The sequence below is a fragment of the Perca fluviatilis genome, chromosome 22 (assembly GCF_010015445.1).
Source record: "Perca fluviatilis chromosome 22, GENO_Pfluv_1.0, whole genome shotgun sequence".
Taxonomy (NCBI): domain Eukaryota; kingdom Metazoa; phylum Chordata; class Actinopteri; order Perciformes; family Percidae; genus Perca; species Perca fluviatilis.
Genome location: NC_053133.1, coordinates 17,828,686 through 17,845,723, shown reverse-complemented (window position 1 = coordinate 17,845,723; position 17,038 = coordinate 17,828,686). Strand labels below are relative to the sequence as shown.

The 17,038-nt window shown below is 39.7% G+C and overlaps 1 protein-coding gene across 4 annotated transcripts in view; it reads left to right on the top strand.

The window, feature by feature from the left end:
* The first annotated feature begins 1,435 nt into the window (after nt 1-1,435).
* LOC120552245 (disks large-associated protein 1-like) overlaps nt 1,436-17,038 on the top strand; it is a 92,907-nt gene continuing 77,304 nt past the window's right edge. For 3 of the 4 annotated variants that reach the window (XM_039790104.1, XM_039790105.1, XM_039790102.1), the window contains exon 1: nt 1,436-1,657. The gene's annotated coding sequence lies outside the window, so the exon portion shown is untranslated. Of the gene's footprint in view, nt 1,658-9,585; nt 9,907-17,038 lie in introns of those variants that run through there. The other variant, XM_039790103.1, reaches the window with a different exon arrangement.

Below are 17,038 nucleotides of genomic sequence, written 5' to 3'. Positions count from 1 at the left end.
GAATGCCTTTATTGACTGGCTGCCACCAATAAATTGTTGATTGCTGGTTGATGAAAAGACTTCAGGCTTTAATAAATCCCATGATAACATCTCGCAAAATGTCCTTTTGCAGTGTCAGATCCAAACCACTATTTTAAATGCATAACTGATTTGTTTAAAGCCTGATCACCCAAAGTCTATACTAATAAACACGGTAGCCTACAGTAAGTTCAATCTTTGCTGCTTCTGCTGTTGCCAGGGTTATGCCATTGAAGTATGCAACTTTGTTATTAGATCTAGGCTGCCTGGCAGGCAAATAGCAGAAGCTGGTTTGCTGCTTCTTGCTCTCTCCCAGCAGAGTAGCCTGCAGTCATTCATCAGTATCACTGCTAAAGAGAGACAGAGAGTGATGTGAGAAGTCTGTGTTATGTGCATGTGTGTACTGTGCTGCACAAATGTCTCTTTGTGTGTGTGTGTGTGTGTGTGTGTGTGTGTGTGTGAGAGAGAGAGAGAGAGAAAGAGAGAGAGAGAGATATTTGGATGATAAAACTGTACTGAAGGATCTCACACTCTGTAGCCTACTTACAATATGTGATAATTAAATTTGAACCTTTGCCCTAACCTGAAGACAAATTAACTCTACAATTAAATGAAATTACACAACACTTAAAATGTCTGTTGGAAATAAATAAATAAATAAATTTGAAAAAGCTGCACCTCAGTAGATGAATTTGTCTGACTTCATGTAATTGTAGATGTTAAAAATTGTATGAGCCATTTGAGGTATTCTGTTCTATGTTGGCTTAAAAATTGTGTAATAATAATAATAATAATAATAATAATACAGAAAAATAAGTAAATATTTAGAAAAAACATGAAATAATAATTTAATATATATGGGTCTATATATATATATATATATATATATATATATATATATATAAATCATAACTTGAGGTTCATTTACTAGCCTTTTCCAGGTCTTTCTTCTTCAGCAGATGTATTTTGCCATGAGGATGAGGTGTGGTTGAAATCTCTGGAAAATGCTAGTAAGTTGCAGTATTTTAAATATCCTACCTATAATATTTTCATGTGACTGATATATTTTGTTATTGATTTGAGGGCTGAATTATGAAACATGTAGGAAATAACCTAACCTAAGATTAGCCTTTAGCCTCAACCTAGCATACTTGAGTTAATTAGTGATAGGCCTACATTAAATGCACGTGGGGGTCCTCCTCGCTTTAGGGTAAAGGATACAATTTCCCCCTTCTTTTCTAATAAATTATCCGCAACAACAACAACATCGACAGTAATTGTAATAAATTAGTAGCCACTTATTATTAGCCTACTTTTGAGTTTTAGCTATAGACTGTCTAAAATGTGTTGAGTTTCGAACTTGGACAAGTGGAGCGCTGAAGAATCCAGACTGGAGACTCCACGTCGTACTTTCCCTCTCTCCATTCATGTGAAGCGCTGTTTCATACGTTCAGTGATGCCTCTGCAGCCCACAGACGAAACCATACAGGACGATACTACAGTGTATGGGACCTTACCATCCAAGTGGCGTCCTATATGATAAATCCCGACTTGTTACATTCTCGAGGCAAAGCAGCAATTCCAGCGAAATTCAGAGGATTACTCTCGAGGCGGTTCTCGGACGGTCTGTGTTGTCAAGGTAAGGGGCAAATGCGCAAATTGTTTGTCTCGTTTCATTCATTCTGCAGTGAGAATTTGTTTGCACTTGTCATCACTTATAATAGACGCATCTCTTTCATCAAAACATGTTTCGTCAGACACTTTTTCTTGAATGTGCAGTCCTGAACGTCATGCTTCTTCTTCTGATGTTGTCAGATTGTGCGTGATGGACTATGTTGATTGAATTGCCTACATGTTCACAACTTTCTTATCAACCTGGACACTGAAAGAAATTAGGCAAATCGTTTTGACAAAGTTGTTTAACTGCATTTTCCCACTTATGGCACGTTGACAGCCGTCCTTACCACTTTCCGTAAGTGATAATGAGGATAGTGTAAAATATCCAATCATCCAATCCGTGCGCCTTGACCGGAAAAAAACCGCGTCTGCAATTGCGTCTTGCATTTTAATATGAGGACAGGATGCAGAATGTTGCTGCTTTTGCAAGATTAAGCTTGTAAGCAAAAGAAAACGCTGAACAGACTGCTATCACTTGTGGGACGAGGATACAGTAAGGGCTAGCGGAACATGTGCATCATATCCCTCTATGTGCCCAAAGCTTTGAGGTGCTTACATCTTCCTTTCATTATAGACTGAAGCCTTGCAGGCTGTAGACACTACAGTGAGGGGTTTCTGGGGTACCATGCCTTTTTCCTATGCCATTGTGCACTACGGTTTCATTCTAGCTCCCTCTGTCTCCTTGGAAATTGGCTTGGTGTTGCATGTGGTTTGCACAGACAGCGCTCTAGACTGAATGTAGGATTCCAGTCATTAAAATCACAAGGAGTAGCATAAACGAACAACAGTACATCTGTAAATTACTCTCTCCACTAACTCCAGCTGCAATATGAATGGATCACTTGTCTGATGAAAATGCACAAGTTCGTCCAGAATAAAGCTGTGTTAATGGCTCCTGGTGTAGATGAAAATTATATACCATTAGGATAAACTGTAACTAGTGTTGTGTGTGAAAAAACCAAAACAATTGTTATTCTGACTCCAGCAGAGGTAGAGGGAGATTCAAGGACGAGAGGGAGGGATAAAGGCTAAGAGGTCAATCAAGCTGCAGGCCACACAAATCCTATAGATTTGAGGTAATGTGCTACAGGATAAGAGGCATATTTAATGACTTCCCCCTCTCTCTTTATCTTCTTTTTCTTGCCCACTCCATTTGAAAGGCATTGCAAGGCAGACATTTTTTCTTAAGCGCATTCTTTTATCTCATAGAAGCAGCGAACAGTCCCACAATCTGTTGATCTTCCTCGGTGCCTGTGTCACTTCCTTAAACTGTGCACGCATTCCTTGTTAAACACAAGGCCCCAGCATCTGCTCCCCTTCCCACCCCCATTGAAGACCCCTCTGCATCTCACTCGTATGACTGACTGATTTGGCTTCACACGACTGACATGGAGTGTTGGAGTGATCATTAACTGCCTTTCCTCTTTGCGTGTCAAATCATTATGGACTCGGTGCTGAACTTGCAACCTTGTGCCTGTGCCTTATTAGCTTCTTTGTTGTCTTGATGCTGTTATCAGCTGTTGTGGCTTCCCCCTATGTCATTTTCATATCTCAGCCACCTCACAGATGATGGGAATATAATAATTCACCAATTTAAAGGTATTTTTATTCCTGTGTGAATTAGAAGAGTGCTTATCCTGCTCCTGCCTGTGTTGTGCTGTTGTTGAACTAAGCAGTGCCAATTTAGTACTTGTAAACACTGCCTCGGCCACTTGCTTTCCACATGCTGCCTGTGGAATATTAAGGATACTTTCGAGGGGAGTTGAGGGCTGTTGAATATTTTAAAATCTCTGTATATTTTTTACACCCTTAATTATGCAAGTAATGCTGTCTGGATGTAAATGTGTCATCACAGACAGACAGTCCAAATGGCCTTGTTTTTGTGTTTGCTGTTCTGTTTTGAGCTTGTCTTTGAAGCCACAGAACCCTGAAATTAAAATGAAATTTATAAAAGGACCATCAGATTTGAGCAGCCCAAAAGGATGCTAAGACTAGTATTGGCACAAATATTGCTTTCTAACACCCTAAGGCTTCACTATAAAAATAAGGGATTATGACGGCAAAGAAGATTTTAAAATGCACAGTGATGACATAGCTGTTACTCATAACGTGTCTCCCTCAGGTTTTATTAGGGAAGGCCAGAAGTCACAATCGTGTTGTAATGATGGTTGTGGATGACAGCAATGATGAGTCAGCTATAGCAGTATTCACTGATGTGCATTCCAGGCTGTGTTCTTTTTTTTGTTGAATTTTAATTACAATGCACTGTTCTACCCCGTCAGGTCCCACAACGTCTTGTTGCTTTTCAATGGCTCACTTATGATAGCAGGACATCTTCTGTTTCCGAGGCTTCTCTCTCACACCGATAAGACTTGCTAGTTTTGCTAGAGGGGACCCTAGAAGCAGTCCTGCATTAGTCCTGTAATCTCAGCCTGCGCAATTTCCGCCGCATTTAGCTGCTGAGATTGGTCGTATGGGAGCCGTCAGCAGGCCAATTTAATTTTTTCAAAAAGATTACTACAGGCCTCACTGTACCAGGACAGATTGTTACTCACACGGAATGAACATAGACTCAGCGCTCGAATGAATTGACTAATCCTGCTCCTCTGAGACTCTGTTTTTTGAGGAGTTTGAGGGTGAAAAAAAATCACTTTCTGCTCCCCAGGATTTATTCTTAATTACTCGTCTGGTTTTTAAATGTCAGCAATCCCCATAACATGTTCATTTAGCTGCCCCATTCACTTAATTGACAACTATAATTCATTTGGAGGTCAAAACCATTACCCTTGTATTGTGCTACAGCTGAAGCATGAGACAAAGTACATTACACTTACTGATGATGTCACTTTGCTGTATATACAGTATTCTGCTGAGGGAATTCTGTGTGTGCAGCATCTTTTAAGTCACAGCTATTGAATGTCTGATGAAGAGCATTGTTTACCATTACAGCTTCCCTGCAAGGAGTCACTACAGTCTATGCCTCAGGCTTTCTCTCTGTGTTGATAGTGTGTGTGTGTTTCTCTACACACATTATATCACTTACAGTCTTATCACAGCATTATCTTTACACAATTCTCTCTAGCCTTCTGTCTTGTCCATCTTTCATTAGTTAATTAGAAAATATGCTAATAGCCACAGCGGCTCACCTTTTTTGTCGTCACAGACATGCAATGACACTGGGTGCCTTTTGCATGTGTGATGCCATTTATGCCACAGCACACTCTGTTGAAATGCTTTGGTGTGATAGTCTGCTTTTTATTTGCCTTTCACCAGAAACTGGGGCACTCATTTGTTGATATAAAGACATACTGTAGACCCGCATTTGGCAGGGGACAATGTCAATTCTGGTGGGAGAGCGAGGGGAAGGAAAAGAAGCATGTTTGTATGCCTTACAGCTATTGGAGCATGCTCCGACTGTGAAAGGCCACTGCCATTGTTGGGTAACATAATCCACCAGGGAGGCCTTCAGCCAGACACTGGGGACGACTGCCTGTACACACTCTCCCTCTCTGAACAGATGCATATCCCTTTCTGTGCTGGAATCAGCTGCTCAATGCAAAGCAATTTTCAACTGCTACTGAACCTGTGTGTGGGGTGAGAGTGCACACATCCCCTTATTGTTGCCATTCTAAACACAAACATTCTGCTAGCTGGCTGGCTTGTTTAAACAGTCCTGTTGATAGCTGTATATTCTGATATTCTGCAATGATGGCGAGGGGCTGAATGAAGAATTATAGACCTCATCTGGGACAAAGTCATTCCTGAGAACTCTCTCTGGATGGTTTTTATGAAGTATGGTGGTGTGTTGTATGGTCACCTGCAGAACTGATACCTACCATAATTGGTTGGTGTCTGTGAGCAGGAGATTTGTGGTTTGATAGTGGAATCAGTGGCTCAATGGATTAGCCTCATACTCATCATTACTAGCAATCTAATAAGTATAGACATTATTTCCCATCATAAAGAGACTGATATATTGTAGTAGACTATGTACATGCATGTAGACGTGCACTGCATATACACACATGCAAACAATGCGCACTCATACACAGAGAATAGACTTGAGGGAAGATCTACCTGCTTCCAGCTCCCTGATCATCCACTTATCTGTTGTGCAAACTGCATACTATTGTTTTCTTTATTTCAGGTTTATTGCATAGCTTAGTTTGTAAAGCCCCACATAATCCTATGGAAAACATTATTTATTACATCCAGTAATATGATTTCTGTGATTGTTTGACTCGAAGGATCTGACTAAGGCACATATCCATATGCAATGTAATGAAGTTCCTCCACTTCTATTTCTAACCTCACCAGGTTATGAAATATCATCAAAAGGCAAATAGCAGTCATGCTGTTAAAATGATTTGCCATAGAAGGTTCATGTTCCCTTTTGTCATTTACAGTTTCATATTCTTTGTAAGTGAACAGCTCCTTGCTGCTAAGTGAAGCCCCTCATTGCCTCAATTGTGAGGGTGCTGCATCTGAGTTTTTATGAAACAACATTTTGCTAATATATACAGTAGGCACATATCCATTATAAAGCCATCATGCCTAAGAAATGGCAATATGCTGATGTTTGTACAAACATCATGCATATGTCTAAACAGGGCTTTCTCCTATAATTCCAAACATCCTTTGTAGCCTAATCTGAAGATCTGAAAAGCCAGTGGCAGAGTTTATGCTAATTTCTTTGTACCACAGTCTGTTGCCATGTGTACACAGTAAAGCCAGAGAGACTAATTTGCATGGAGACTGATTTAAAAAAAATTAAAAAAAAGGTTTAGAAAAATAAATGGTTTTTTCTCTAAAATAAAAAAAGAGAAAAAAAAAAAAAAAAAAAGGGGTTTTTTTCTTTTTTTTTTTTTTTTTATCAAAACTTTTCTCTTATTTTTTATAATGTTGTTTCAAAAAAAACACAAATAATATTTTTTTTTTTTTTTGTTTAAAAAATTTATATTATTTTTTTTTTAATTTTAAAATAAAAAAAAAAAAAAATTTTTTTTTTTATTTTTTAAATTTTTTTTAATTTTAAATAATTTATAATATTTTTTTTTTTTTTTTTTTTTTTATTTTTTTTTACGCATAATCACTTTTTAGCGTGTTTATCAATGCAATTTGCCTGCCACGTAAGGAGGGTGGTTGGGTTGGCGGATAGGTAAAACACAGGACTTTCACCCAGGAGAGCTGGGATTGTGTCCCGCGAGTGGAGATTTTCAGCTGTTTCTTTCTTTTTTTTCTTTTTTTTTTAAGCCTTCCCCAATGTTTCTTTCCTAAACCCAACTGTTTATTGTTTTCCTAAGCGTGTTTTTGTCATTATTTTCCGTTTTTTCGTGCCTTTTTTGTGTTACTAAAGCCTTTCCCTGTGTTCTTTTCCTAAACCCGTTTTTTTTTTTTTACACGCGTGACATTGTTCTCGCGATAGTACGTCACGTTCTCGCGATAACACGCAACGTGGCGACGCCACATGGTGGGTATGTTTACATCTGCTGTATACAGCGTAGACATACACGTGGATAGCTGAAAATGCGTACAGATAACACGCCATTTGGCTTTAGGAAAGTGGCGTGTATGTTTACGCAAAGTCATGATGCCATGTTGAGATCTTAATGTTTTTGCACTAAAGATTATCATATCTTTATGTATAATGTTTTTTTTGACCAAATAATAGGCAGTTTTGTTTCATTCAAACAAAGCCAGATGAAATAATGTTATAACATCAATTGCTTGCTATTGAACAAATATACACTTATTACTTTTTATGGCCTGGCAATTGTCTAGACAGGATAATAGCTTCTGTTATCATTCCAACATTTTAAAAAGTCGTCTAATTCCTGATGCGTCTAGATAGATACATTATTTCATAGGGCATGTTATTGTCACAGTGACCATCAAACCTTAGCCACCTAGATGGGATGATGGGTGGAACAGGAATGGGCCACAATGACTGTGGCGTCAACCTATTTAACCTCCACACAGCACAGGTGTCACATCCTGTAATAACAAATTAATGTGACATTTTCACTGTTCCCTGACACTGATGAGGGATTTTGCAATCCAACCCAGATGCTGGTCTGTCTTGTTCCATCACTTCTGCAATATTTAAAACTGATCCGCTGTCACAAAATTATGAAAATTATCATGTCTTGTTTTGTAGATGCATATTTGATGAACTGTCATGGTCAGTGTGCTTTACAATAAAAGCCACGCCATAGCAGTAACTTAATACAGCTCTGATATGCCATTGGTAAAGTACCGGGGCTAATAAATACTATACAGATATGGCTTTTGCAGAAAAAATGCCAACCATAAATTGTATCAAACATGAATCATAACTTTAAACAAAACCCCACTTTATTATATTTATTCCAGTTTCCATCAAGATTTTCCTCCTATCAAATTTCTTTTGTTGTGAAGCAGCTTGTTGCTCACAGTGTCAGTTTGGTGAGGATTGGCCTCGTGGAGTAGTGCGTGGGCTTCTTTTGACCTGCCAGCATCACTCCGCAGCTTTCTGCAGTGCCCTGCAGCAGCTGGTCTGGCTGCCTCTCAGTGCCTGTGACAGGGGAAAGGAGGATGACGATGAATCAGGGGCATGACGAAGATCTGCCTAGGATTGACTCCTTTCTGATTCGCTGGGCACTGTCATACAGTGAGAGAGCGTGTGATCACAGTTACATTCAGCCATTTTAAAGCTCTTAGGCAAGTGTGGTTCCTCAAAGCTGTTGCACATTACTGATCCAGAGGACCAGATTTTATACAAGGTTTCAAGAATGACGAAGTATGCAATATTGTAATATATTGTTTTATTGAAACAGAATTCCATACATTTTTATTGGTGTCACATTAATTAATTAAATATTTTAAAACAGCCTCTCCCTTAACCATAGTATACACAGTTGTTGGCATCAGCATGTAACGTGCCATTGGAGATTCCAGACTGTTGTGTGAATAGGGCTTAATTTGAGCCGTAACACTCCCGAACATGTTCCAGCACCTCCGACGTAGGATCCGGAACCTTTTTTATTGGATCCGGCACCTCCTGTGTCACTATGAAAAATCAATCGCCTTAAAGAAAAAAAAAAAATGACAGTTTGTGTAGTGTTCAATGTTGTTATCTGTCTTGTTAGTCTTTATTCCCCATTGAAGTTCCACACAAATCTTGTGTTTGCATTTTCAATGTGTTTTGAGGTGAATTTTCAGGGTAAGACAGAGGGGGGAGAGGGACGGAGGGAGGGAAGGCACTTCAAGTGACACATTCGCTTGTGCTGGTTGAGATTGCTGTTAGCCTCGTTTCACTCAGGAGAAAAATGTCAAAAAGACAACAAAGCTTAACTTGTTCAAATACGCTGGCCAGTCGGATCCCAAACAAGCAAAAATCATTTCCGCCGATCAAGAATGTGGTGACTTTTTTTTTTTTTTTTCGTTACCTCCAACCCCCGTTTTGAGACGCCCGATCCACCCCGCCTCTGCGCTCCGGGACCTCCCACTTTATAAATTAAGCACTGTGTGTGACCCAACATCAAGGAAAGCCTTTGTGAGCACTGCTCCTGTTTATTTAAAGCAAGGAGATTTATTTAAGAGCTCGTTACACAAGATAAGCTGCGAAAGGTACAGCTCTAAATGGAATAGAAGAGCCTCTTTGTAAATGTCTGCAAGTGGCAGGCTTGAAGTGCCTGGCTGAGAAATTAATAGAGACGATAAACAAGAGAGGGTCATTTTAACAATGGGTATTCTAAAAGGTAGATATTTTGTGATGACAGCCTTTAATTGATCTCATCACTTTTAAATGGACTATAATATGGTTTTTTTATTAATCTCATCTACACGCTGACAGCACTCTGTCAGTTCAGTGACAGTAATAGTTCGAATGATACCCTGTGTGGCCTGAGTGTTGGAGCAGGAATTCTGATACATCAATGGCGGAATTTCCTCCAGCATTACATGCTCAGCACTTGGAATTACTTTGATCCCATCTTTGACAATAAGAACCAACGAGATGGTCTGAGGCAGAACTGACAGTGTAACAAGGTTTGGCACAGTTGTTTTGGATCCAAAATGGCGTCTGCTCAGGCTTATAGCCCCTTCGTATTCTTGATTTTAATTGCGAGAGAGCCCCTCAAGCATACTGCCAATTTTCCCAGTAGAAGAAACCCTACAGGGAACTTTTCCTGCAGTGAAATGTTGAACTACTCATCGTCCTTCTGCACCAAGGTACAGTGCTTGCAGCTCTTCTACCTCCTCCTGTTCTGAGAGAGTATCAACCATTATTCTTTTAGAAACATAAATCATGTAATTGACATTTGACTGGTGAGATACGTGCAACATGCAGTAATCTTGATATGGTTACCTGATCCTTAGGATTAGTTTGGATTAGCAAAACTATCCAATTTCCCATGACAGCAATAATAATCTGTTTTTGAACTAATAACGTATTCATCGTGTTTGGAAAAAATTGAATCCCACATGGAGACTACAACACTTTTGACCTGACACTTAAATAATTGATAAAGAAATGAGGCGGGGGGGTCCAGATGTAATCATAACATGCACTTGAGTTTTATATAGGGCCCATGTACTGTGGAATGTCCATGTGAGGAAAGGCAGGGCCTTAAAACTCTGCCAGATTTCATTTCACGCTCTGCAGAGCACAGCCTCTGAGACGGTGACATTTACATGGCCCTCTATACCACCGCCAGTTGCTGCAGGCCCAAGGCACTGGCTAAATCAGGCGCAAGGCCCAATGAATGAGGAGGCAATGCGAGCGGGAGAACAAGGAGGAAATGGCTAATGTGCTGCGCAGAATATGCACACAGAACACAAGAGTTTATGTTTAAAGCACTGTGTCACCTCACAGTCATCTTTAGTATAAATACCTCTCTTTGGAGGAACATGCAGTACATAATGTGAAATTATGAATTATGCAGTGATACTTTATCATCTTTGTCTCTGTATCACTAAGTAAAAATATGATATGTAGCTTCTGTACTGACCTTTATAAATGTTAATGGATACTTTGTGCAGCACATACAGTACAGTATATAGCCATGAACTCCCACAAACCTATTAAAACGAACCCCATAATATGAAAAAATGAATGTGCCACAGTAGTGTTGACTGTTTGTGTGAGTGGGGGAGGAAACTATTGTTCAGTCAGTAAAACCAGCTTTCCAGGGATTATCTGCTCCAAAAACCAACTGGTCATCTCCTAACCAAAAGGTTATTAGGCTAGTAAAATGCTAGTTAACCTCTCTTGCCTGTTTTCAACACACTCAATCTATTCCTCACTCATCTGATTGGGTCTCAACCTCTAGTAGCTGCTTCACTGCAGCCAGCATGAGTAGTTTAGTTCTTACTGAGCTCCATATCTGCTCTTTTCTTCTTGATGGCGCTCCCCCTGAGAGGTTTCCCAGTAGGGTGAAATAAACATGCAGAGCAGCTGCACATGCTGAAATGTTTCTGGCTGCATTCAAAGGAATCCCTTTGGCAATAGGATAATGTTTCTTCCTCTGAAACCATTACAGACTGCTTTCACAGGTCTTCCAGTAAGCTCCTGAAATTGTATAAAGACAATGCACATTTGGCTTATATAATAACTGCACAGGACAACTTGGGCATCATCTCCTCACTGTGTATCATCTGAGAGTATTCTGCTGCTGAGCCAGCTTGGCACAAATTCCCTTCTCCTTTCGGTCTTCAAATCCTGGCTTTTGCTTTTGTTGTTGTTCCCTGGCAAGACACTTTGCTATGATATTTTTTCCCAGGTGGTGTGAAACTATAGAGCTGTGTGTGCAAACACATCAGTCAGTGTGTACTGGGAGACTGAAGCCTGTGCAACTCCGAAAGCTGTGGAGTTGTAAGTGACAGCCTTTCATTGTCTGCAGAAATGTTGTATTTAAATCACGACATATTTTAATGAAATGTTGAGCCATAACTGTCCCTGCTATATAATCAGACAGGGAACAGGCAGATGGACATAATGACGGCAGTAGCGCGATAGCAGGTGGAGATCAGCATTACCACCATGCAGTCTTAACTGGCCAGTGTAACCGTCACGGTGCAGTGAATCAATACGGCTGTCAAGCAGATGAGTCCGCACTGCTAGTCCATTACAAAGTGGTAAATCTAGGTATGGCGCTTACTAACCACCATAATGAGGTGGTAACAATGTTATGGAATCAGAGCATGTGTCCCGGCAGGGAAAGCGAGCTTGGGGAGGTTACAGCATGACAGATGGTGACTGTATGTGTGTGTCAGTGTGAATGCTTGGTGCTGGTAATCAGGGTTGTTTTTGCATAGAAACAAGTGAAAGAAGGTCCAAATTTGGTATATTTATGATAGCAGGGCCTTGAAATTGTTGCCAGTTTTGGTTTAACTCCTTCATATGGAGGGTTAGTTTTGACAGCAACAAGATTTCAATATTATTTACAGTTTGTAGGATTATTCATGAGTAGCCCTTTTGCCTTGTTGGTACAATATTGCCAGTGTTTTATCCATGAAAAAAACATCCTTTCATTATTTTCCACAATCTGTAATAGTTTGTATCATATACCTTTATTCAGTTAGCTGGATCCAAGGCTCCCCAATCTGTCACATTTCATGAGTAATAATCCATCTGAAACAATAATTAAAATGGAACTAAACCAAATGGCATGTTTGCATTCATTCCTGGATTATCTCTTGGTTTATAGAGACAATCATTTGTGAAATTAAGTCTACGGATTACAGAAGACAGCTAACAAACTGACTGTTATCAGCATTCTTTTTATGATTCACACGAGACCCGGAACGCAAGTCTGTAAAACATGTAAATAAAGTAGTGTAAAATAAATGCAGATCATTGTGTGGTATTTTAAGTTACGCCATAAATCACCGTGCTGTGTTTTGGCTGCAGGGAGAGAAAAAAGGGAGAGCGGAGGCAGAGGAGGGAGGTGCTGAAACTGTGGTACAAAGCCAAAACCGATGCCAAAGTGGCAGGCATGGAAGAGGTAGGAGAATTGATAAATTTCGTCACAATAATAAATTCTACATCGTAAATGGAGTATATAATCACTGTACCGTAACTCACTTTGGTGGAAGGGAAAATATTTGATCCCCACAGGAAAAAGACAAAATTGTTCACCTCAATTTTTTGCTTTTGTATTTGGGAAATGAAAAAAATGCTGACTAGAACACTGTTTTGAATTACGTTGTTGTTCTTTTAAAAGGAAAAATGGAAATTTTAGTCTATCTTGCACTTTGCTTTTGCTGACTGGCCTTGGCAAAACTTACCATGTTGTATTTTATAATTGTAAAGTTAAAGTGCGAAACCTGCACTTTTGCTTGAGTAGCTTTTTTTTTAAATTCATCTTGTGGTTCTTTACAAGCTCAGATTGTCCTGGCAACTGAGTGACAGTGAATCTTGCTTTGCTCCAAATTTTCCACCTGCAGAGGGGCCAGGAGGGGAATGAATCAGCAGACCCCTCCATCGATGTCGTCTTCATTCTGGCTCTTCTCTTCTCTTGACCTCCACACCCACTCATTTGTGACAGAGGAGTTTAGTGTCTAGATGTATTAGTAATTTAATTAGCGGGGAACAAAAAGGTCACAAGTGCTGAGATCTATGCACATGTGCGATGGAGAGAGTTCTTTGCTAATTGAGCACAAAATGGACAGACAGCTGGAGGTCAGACATCAGTCTGGCCCTGTGGGCTGAGTGATGGGGCGTTGAATTAGCTGGATACTCATCCTGTTATTGGTCACTACTTTTTCAGGTCACCACTTACGCCTGCATTCTCGCTGAGCCTTTTCAGGGACATGCCATTTTAGTATAGATAATCTAGATATACGTAATAAAAGTGGTTTTGGATTGAATTCAGGACAGCAGATTTGCAGGGACATCAAAATATGTTTTTGGCTGAAATTAAGTGATTGTGTGTGTGTGTGTGTGTGTGTGTGTGTGTGTGTGTGTGTGTGTGTGTGTGTGTGTGTGTGTGTGTGTGTGTGTGTGTGTGTGTGTGTGTGTGTGTGTGTGTGTGTGTGTGTGTGTGTGTGTGTGTGTGTGTGTGTGTGTGTGTGTGTGTGTGTGTGTGTTAGAAAGAAAGAGAGAGATGAATGAATGTCCCTGAGAGAGAGTTCGTGCAGCTTGCAGTATGACTTCAGCACCACGGACAGCACCCCATGCTTCATGCATATCACAATGCTCTTTTATCTGTATCGCTGCACTCCATCTGTTCCCACACACTGATTAAAAAGCGAGCGTACGTTTATAGATTAATGAACGTAGCAGTGCAGCAAAGATCTGTGGAGCAAGTTTCTGCGATAAGCTTAGCAAACACAAGTTTGCAGCCTACAAAAGGAACCAAGCTTAATTTAGCATTACCTGATATTTCCATAGCTGGCTTTGACACCTTACAGATTAACAGAAAGGTATTTGGAGCAAACACTTACACAAACTCTCCGTATAAAAGTTGATTCTTTTTATTGCATTTATTTGTGCAAAAGTAGAATGCCAAAATAAAGACTGTATTTGATTATTTAATCACTTACACATTCTAAAATGAAGTTTTCCAGTAGTACATAGATATTATCTGAAGCATCAATTTGAAATGTTCATTCGACAACCTTTTATTGTTTCATAACCCTCGTTATGTAAGGGTATAGTGTAGACTCTAGTGTATCTTGACTGGAAGTTTTTGTTTAAAAGGATGTTGGTTGAGTAAGTGTGATGTTCACCTTCAGCTCCTCTGTAGGTGCTGTCCAACATTGCATAGCTAAGATGATCAAACCACTCACTCTGACAACACATAGAGGAGCCGGGGACTCCAAAATGTTTCGTCCCCACTGTAATTGAATATTCATTTCCATCTCACTTACTTCCCTAACTCCATTCAGACTGGCGTTTCATTGAACTTTATAGTCTGGATAAGACAGCTCTGGCCCGCATTATACTTTAAAACGTTCTGGTCTCTCTCTCAGAAATTCTTGTCTTTGTATTTACCACATCAAAAAGAAGAACAAGTGGAAAACCTATTTACTCACTATTTTGAGATCAGAAACCAAATCAATTAATGCCATTGTCCCTTTTTGGAATGGGATGTATCTAATGCATTATGGACAGCAAGCAAGCCTTTGTAGTGTAATTAGCAAGTTGCCGAGAAGAGGATGCTTGGTTTTTTCCTCCCTAAATGCTTTCCATACAGCCAGGCAGACAGACAGTGAAAGCCTGCGTGTCGAAAGCATGAAATACTGGCATCTGTGAGGACACCCAAATCTCCTTGGCGGTTCTGGCAGAGAGAGAGAGGGGAGTGCACAGGCAGCAGAAAATGGCTTAGTCAGGGTCATCACTAGCCAATAGCTTTGGATAGCTGTGACAAGCCAGGGCATTTTCTCAGGCTCCAATAAGCTAAGTGAGAAAAGATCTTCTTGATACCACAATGCCAACAAACACTTTTCTCACGGCCTTTATCGGCCATAATTATCATACATTTTATGGAGTGGTTCAGATTGTAGTGTTTATATGACACCTACAGAATCTTTCATAGAAACAGCAGCAGGAAATTTGAAGTCCAAATGAAATGAAATGGCATCTCATATGCCACTCTGTTGAGGAAAAAAGGATATATTTTTTTCTTGAAAACACGTGGATATATAGATAAGAATGCTGTAGTTTATCTGTCTACGTAGATAGAGAAATTAAACCATCATTGTTCTTGTATTGGCTGACAGTGACCAGACAACTGATGGCAACATGACAAAAGAAAAGAGCCACAGACTTTGTATCACATCCCATATTAGCTTTCTAGCTAATGTCTCCTACAAATGTGGACATAAATTTGGTGTTGCGCCTTAGCTTGCTGATTGAGCTACTGAACAAACATCAGTGTATAAAAGAACACTGCTAACGTAAGTTTGCAGGCTTCAAAACTAATTAGCTAGTTACATCGATTAGCTTAAAAACTTTCAGTATGACGGTACATTTTTCACTTTAGATGCTGAATTTTGTGATCCTTTTCTTAAATACCACTGCTGACAAAACACTGATTGTAAGCCTGCAGAAGTTTGTTTACATTTTGCCAGTGCCGGCACAGCTGTCAATCAAAGACTTCCACTAGCCCGCCCACTCAGAGGCTTGGAGGCAAATGTTTCTGATGTATCTCAGTACCTCAGTATGGCTGAAGTCCAACCGAGTCACAATACCTTGGTTTGCTGGTGCACTGTGGGATTACTCATTGCATGTCAAATAATGTGGATGCTCTCTGTTAGATAAGTCTTGTCACTAGAGATGCACATAAGCATATATGGCTGTTGAAGTTTAGTGGCCCGCAGAACAACAGATGTACGTCCTGCGTTGACAGACACGTGAGATGTGTCTCTAAAGCCACAGTGCATTTGTTAAGTGTGATGAAACCCTGTCAAATCCTCTCAGTTTATCCACGCTGAAAGTTTATGTTCAAGATTATTTTTGTTTATCATATGAAGATTTTATAATATCAAGTTTTTTTTGTTAGCTCTGAATTGTGCGGATATACACAAATGCACATACGGTACACAGAGCAATAGATACTGCACTGACAAAATACAACCATGCATACACAAGCTCAAAAACATACACACATGTAATTTGTATAATCTGATGGAATTTGGGCGAACGTTGACTTGGAGGCAGCCGGCGGGATGAGCAGTCACTGTCATAATGGGTTTTGGTGTGTATGAGTGTAGGTATGGGAAAAGCGGAGTTTGTGTGTTCCTGTGTAGTGGGGAGGAGTGTCAACTAGCAAACGCAATTCTCTTGCTCATTTGCTTTTATATGAAGGTTGCAACAAAACAAAATGTACTGAAGCATGAGTCATTATATGCTGTATTGTTGTAATTTATGCAGTCACTTAAATGAAAACAAAGTGGTTCTGCTCCATGTGCAACATTAAGCCATTAGTCATTTATGTTTGGCTGATCTGAACAGGTAAAGCGAGGAAATGTGTCAAAGAAAAGATATGAAAAGCGAAGATTCATCATTCTTATTTTATAAGATATTTTGAAGCACTGCTCATGTGCAGTTGAGTTTGATAAACGCTGTAATTAACTTGTCGCATTTACACCCAGCTGTGATAAATAGCAGATTTCCTTCAGGCCTTTCAGTTATTTTGACTGTATGCGCCCTTTAAATGTTGGCATTACTTTTGGAATCTCTCCTGTTTCCAAATGCCAGACAATTTTAAGGCATCATCACTACACAGTTTGATGAAAAACATGTTGCATTTGGTCACGAGCCACGCAATAAATTATTGGAACAAACCCTGCAAAAAATTACACCAGGCATTTAGACATCCAATTAAGCTTTTTACTCATTGCCAAACATTATTTCTGA